General features: G+C 31.1%; 1 long non-coding RNA gene across 1 annotated transcript; it reads left to right on the forward strand.

The window, feature by feature from the left end:
* The first annotated feature begins 376 nt into the window (after positions 1-376).
* LOC111701626 (uncharacterized) lies at positions 377-4,687 on the forward strand. The gene is made up of 3 exons (XR_002765239.1): positions 377-460; positions 2,402-2,501; positions 4,010-4,687. It is a non-coding gene; the product is annotated as an uncharacterized LOC111701626 (long non-coding RNA).
* The last annotated feature ends 2,051 nt before the right edge of the window (positions 4,688-6,738 follow it).

Genomic DNA, 6,738 nt, shown 5'->3' on the forward strand with positions numbered 1-6,738 from the left:
TAAACAACTGGAATTTAAATGCAAAAACCTACAGAGTAAACCCACTCGTAATGTGTTTAGATGAACAAACAATATCAAAATCTTCAATTATTTAATCAAATATACACGGTTTTTTATCTCAATTTGAACCAGTGCAAATTATAAGACTTGAAAAATTGAAGAAGAATATTATAAAAAAAGAGAAACATCGCTAGATCATGTTAAGATCTTTTTCAATTTATATTAAATTTATGCAGCAAAATAATCATTTTTTTATAATGTGATTTTAGTTTTTTTAGCATCATTTTCTTATTGATTTTATTTTTTTTCAAAATTTTCACTTTATCTTTCTATAAATTAAAATATCTATCATCTATTATTTATTTTATATTTTCTAAAATTTCAGATCTATTCTGAACCAAACTACGGATGGAAACCTGGTCCAAAACTTTAAAAACTTTAGTCTCAACCCAGAATCCAGGTATAGTGTTCGACAGTAGGAATCTGAAAGCTGTAATATCTTTTTTGTAAAATAAAAACCTTCGAAAAGTATAAAAACTATGCAATCCAGGGTCCGAATCTTATAGATTACAGATAGGTCGTTGAACTCCCTATACTGCCGGTTCAAATATGTATAATCGATGCAAAGTAAAGAAGCATGGACTAAATTAATGATTTTTTTAGGTGGTTCAAGATTTGAACCGGCAGTATAGGTAGTTCAGCGACCTCTTTAATTCATTAAATTCGGTCCCAGGTCGGATAATCTCTAGCTCTTCCACAGAAAATTTGAATTTTGACTCAAACGTTTTTTCTGAGACCGAATTTTATGAATTTGCGGAGTCGCAAAAATGCCTACCGCCTGGTTCAAATTTTAATATTCGATTCAAATCCTTCCTGAATCTTTAACTTTGAATCGGTGTTTCAAATTTGAATTGGCAGTCGATCTTTTAGCGACGTAGCTCAAATTCATTAAATTTGGTCCATGGTCTGTTTAAATTCTTTTATTTTAGCAATAATTTTTTGTTACTTTTTTAGATACGTTTTCTTTAGTATAAGATGAATCTATATCGTATATCAGAGCTTACCAACCTTATTTTTTCTAATTCTTTTCCCGCAACCGTAATATTGTCTAGATATTCTGATGTTTGTTTTTAATCTCGATGTGATGAATTACTTTTCATTTCTTACAAAATAATAATCATTTCATAGTTGTATTAATTACTTTTTAGTCGGAAAAACAAAATACATATTTATTTTCTTTTTCTCTGCGTTGAATTTTAATTTTAATTAAAATCTGAATAATGCGATGGAAATTATAATTTTACTTTTAAATAGAGATGAGTAGATTTAAAGCGGAAAATATTATTCCATTATATTCCATTATATTCCATTATATTCCATTATATTCCATTATATTCCATTATATTCCATTATATTCAATTATATTCCATTTTATTCCATTATATTCCATTATATTCCATTATATTCCAATTTATTCCATTATATTCCATTATATTCAATTATATTCCAACATATTCCATTATATTCCATTATATTCCATTATATTCCATTATATTCCATTATATTCCAATTTATTCCAGTTTATTCCATCATATTCCATTTTATTCCATTATATTCCATTATATTTCAATTTATTCCATTCTATTCCATTCTATTCCATTATATTTCAATTTATTCCATTATATTCCAGTTTATTCCATTATATTCCATTATATTCTATAATATTCCATTATATTCCATTATATTCCATTATATTCCATTATATTGAATAATATTCCATAATATTCCATTATATTCCATTATATTCCATCATATCTTCTTAAGATGTGGAATAACCTGCCTCTTGACTTAAAAAGAAGCAACTCTCTAAGTATATTTAAAAATAGACGACTAAATTCTCTTTTTGAAAATTATAGGACAATGTGTTATAAACCGAATTGCTATTCATGTAAAACTAATTAGATATGTTTTAATATGCTTTGATATTTGTTGTGTACATGTATGAAAATTACTTTAAACTCTAGTTATTCGAATTTATGTATAAACTATTTTGCATATGATAAATTCGCACCCTGATCTCTAATCGTTCTCCTTAAATCTATTTAATTGAAATATTTTGTTATTATTACTAACATTAGGTGGAAAAAATAATCAAAACAGCCAAGAGCTATTTTCCACCTAATTGCTTTATACTTGTACTGTTAATATAATCATCAATTTTGTGATTGTAAACTCTATCTGTATACAGATACATTTATTTTAGCAATAAACTTTATCTTATCTTATCTTATATTCCGTTATATTCCATTATATTCCATTATATTCCATTATATTCCATTATATTCCATTATATTCCATTATATTTCATTATATTCCGTTATATTCCGTCCTTTTTATTCAGGTATAAGATAATCCCGAAGAAGTATGACAAGGAAAAGATTATGAAATATTATGATTCAGATAATCCAGACGAACTTGTCTTTCTCCAGGATAGGTTTAAGGTAGGGGGAATATATATGATCCATCCTTTCTCCAGGATAGGTTTAAGGTAGGAAGAATATATATGATCCATCCTTTCTCCAGGATAGGTTTAAGGTAGGAAGAATATTTATGATCCATTCTTTTTCCAAGATAGGTTTAAGGAATGGAGAATTTATATGATCCATCCTTTCTCCAGGAATGATTTAAGGTAGGGAGAATTTATATGATCCATCCTTTCTCCATGATAGGTTTAAGGGGGATGACTACAGATAACGCACCCTTTCTCCAAAATAGGTTTAAGGTAGGAAGAATATATATTTATATAATCTATCCATTCTCTAGGAAAGGATTAAAGTAGGGAGAATATATGATTGTCGATACAAACTTGTCTTATCCAGGATAGGTTTAAAGCAGGGATAATATAGAGAAGGGAATTGAGTTTTTGCCACAAGCTCAAATTTTCTAATCCCTCTATCTTAGCAAGTTAACCGTTTAAACCTTTTATAATTCAAACTTGGACTATTAAATCTAACAGAATTTATAGTTTAAAATATCAGAGGTCTACAACATCAATTTGAAAGAAATAGTGATTAGAAAATCTGAGTTGGTGGCAGAAACTCAACTCCTTTACTTAATATACGAGGTATTTTTTAAGGCATTTCTAGAGACGTTTCAGTCCTGTATTTTTTTTTTCAAAGCTCACTGTATCCATCCCGGTTTTCTTCTCAAAGCGGACTTTTTTCATCAAACTCATTATTTCTATGTAATTTGCATTTTCACGGAGGTTGTTCAGTTCCGTTGTCCAGCACAGGAATGTTTATTGTACCAACCCGGGAAAAGAGGACACTTGGGATGCAAATATTCGGGCCTGAAACTTTCCCAACACAAAACAGACACCTTTGACATGATCCAAATTGCATGAGAGGAGAATAATATGGACAAGGGCAACAGTCTACATATGGACTAAAAGGGAAAAAGTGTAATGGAGAGTGTTAGCAAAAAGAGGAAATGTCTAAGTTGAAAAAAACCCCACAAATTAAAAGTTTCTCAGACCAAATTCGCGAGGATTCTTAGTTCATGAAGTTTGATGAGTTTATTATCCACTATGGGGCTGCATACAAAGTTGTAAAGCAAGATTTGAAAAATGGCAAAGATTTGGAAAAAATTTGCTTGTAAACGTAGATTACAACTATAAAACCCCTCAAGGACCCTTTCTACAATAAAGACTTACCCTTCTTTGATTTTTAAAGTTTACCCAGCCTCTAGAACACGCATGGATGGATAAAGTTTGAGTATTTAGATAAAAATATTTAGGCCGTGACAACCAATGTTTACGGGCTCCGCCGGGAGAAAGCTTATTGCGTCCAAAATACTATCTAATCGACATTAACTGGTCAGAAAATTGAACTGATATCAATAAAGTGATCGAAATTTTAAAAAAATTAGGGGTTGAGATGTCTTGAAGTACCTAAAAAACTCGTATATACATTTCTTTGCATGATGATTAACGAGAAATAATTATGTTTAGGAGACAAGATTTTTCGACAATGCTCAGCACAAAAGTATTCTCAAGAAGTTTAGATCAAAGTTCAGCAAGGGGAAGAAAGATGGAGAAAAAACTAAAGATGGAAAGAAGACTACAGAAAAATAATAATAAAAGATCAAGAGAATCAGCACGTTCAGAGTGTTCACAAAACTAGAATTCGGATTTAAATTAAACCAATTCGAATTTTAGAATCTTTAGAAACTCATGGAGTTTGTGTACAAGTTTCGTAATTCAATCAATTTACATCCAGCTCATCCAGCACCTCTTTTTCATTTTCACGTGCACTCCCTTTTATTCCCCCTATCCTTGCTAGAATATTCATGTTTAAAGGTTGTATAAATTGTTTTTCATTATTATTCAGAGAGAGGTTTTAACATTGTAACAAGATAATCCTTTCAATGCTAGAGAACATCTTTTTTATATTAATGATTTCCCCGGATAGGAGGGTTATCCCCCCCCCCCCCTCCTATCATTGATTCTTTTGATTTCCCCGGATAGGAGGGTTATCCCCCCCCCTTCTAACATTGATTCTTTTGGTTTCCCGGGATAGGAGGGTTTCCCCCCCCCCTCCTAACATTGATTTGGTTTCCCCAAAATCATGTTTACAATTAAAAATTATCATATTTATGTATTTCATCTAAATATAATAATTCTTTTGCAGTGAATGGAAATTTTTAAACACAAAATAATTTGAGAGAGAGGAAGAGTAAAAGAACATCTATCTATCTGTTTGTTTGTTTGTTTGCAGCCAATAAACGTCAAAACGGCTGAACTGATCTAGCCCAATATTGTTGAGGCAAATCACATGACCTCATAAGATGATCAAAATTAACATGTTCAAAATTTAAAAATTTGTCTGAAAAATTTGCCTTTAAGAAATTTAGATTTTTTCAAAATCTACCAAAAAAATACGAGAAAAGAGCGCCATGGAAGCCTAGTATTTCTAAAAAGCAGAAATGCGGATAATATTGATTTTAGTTGGTATTTATAACTTTCTCTTAATTAACAATATTATCATTTTTTGTTAAATATCATTTCTGGCATTTAATAAATTTTTTTATGCAGATATTTCAAATATTGATTAGAGGTATGGAATTCCACCTCTATCTACTGATAAAAGTTCAGAAAGTTGTATTAGAAACATTAAAAACTGCACCTTTTAAGTACGAGTACATGTGATTTGCGAAAAAATCGTGAAATGTATGACCATATATATATATAAATGAAGGTAATATGATCAATAGAATTAAATTTTAGGTATGTTCAATGACATTTTTTCTGCATCTAAAATGCATAACCAACCAAAAGATTAAATATTTACATTGATCCATTCATTAACTTCTTTCATTAAAAACAATATAGAAAATAGAAAAAAATTTAAGCATTAATGAGCTCATAAAAATTAAGATTTATTATTTACAAACACTTCAGAGTTAAGTTAAGGGAATTTTACTTTACCAGGGGTCAAGGGATGTAAGGACAGAGATCAGGGTTCAATTGGAATCTGGAATTTAGGTATAGATCGAATGGTGACATACAGTACATTGAACAATTGTGTATTGCGGCATCTGTGTGTCTAAACTTGCTCCAACAAGGCTTCATAAGACCAATTTTGCCCACAAAACATCCAAAGCGTAGACAAAATTGGTCGAGGGAACCCGTGGTAAGGTAAAAATTTTATTTCCGGTAAAAGTAATTAAGTACTGCAATTTTATTGTCATTTGAGATGGTCTTTTTTTGCATAACTGTCCCAAGGGAAGTCAAAATACTTAACCTCCTTCTGTTTAGGGAAACATGGGTCGGTAAGTTAGGTGAGAAGGCGGTAAAAAGATTAAACACAAAGGATGAGACTTGAATGCCGAGTTCAAACTCATAAAGGTTGAAATCGACCTCGTGTACATATATAAGGTTGACAGATAACAGCAACACACCAGATAAATTTGAACAATAGGCCCGTCGGAATTCTGGTGAGGGATATTTATTCTCCTCGGACAATCCTTTCCCGGTTGGCCGCAAATACACACAACAGAGTAACCCCCGTCTCAAGAAAATCGATAACAAAAGCTTTATTTACTAAAAAATAACATAAATTATAGGTCATGGTTACTTGTACAATGTTATAATAAATATTAATAATAGAAAAAATCTTACGATTTATTTGGGGATGTTAAGGGGAAACTTATTGTTGATCAGTATTGAAATACGTTTTTTAAACTTCTGAAAATAAATTACAGTTGAATATTTAACGAAATTCACTAATTCTATGAAAATATTCTTGATTAACTTTAATGATTTCACAATAAACGAAAGTGTTTTAGGCTCTGTCCCACGGAGAACAAAGAGAATGGGGGCTGAAATTATTTGGTTTGGTTTTCTCCGATAGGGGATTTTAAGTTGAAGACGACATTACCCGGAGGTCTTAAGTTAATGGTTAACAATGTCATAAGCAGCGGCGCAACTAGGGGGGGGGGCGGCCGGGCGCTCGCCCTCCCCTAGTACCTGAGAGGGGGGGGGGCGCGCCCTCCCCTGCAGAATGAAAAGAAAGAAAGAATGGCGAAAATCAGTATCACAGGAATAAGAAAACCAATAGAGTTATTGTAGAAATTTTATTATACTATGGTTAGTTTTAAAAAGAATATTTTTATCTTTCTCAATTCTCAAGGCTAAAGGCTATTGTAAACATTTAATGTAAAAAAAAGTTCTGAACTGTA

Source organism: Eurytemora carolleeae, unplaced genomic scaffold (genome assembly GCF_000591075.1).
Source record: "Eurytemora carolleeae unplaced genomic scaffold, Eaff_2.0 scaffold233, whole genome shotgun sequence".
NCBI classification, from domain to species: Eukaryota; Metazoa; Arthropoda; class Copepoda; order Calanoida; family Temoridae; genus Eurytemora; species Eurytemora carolleeae.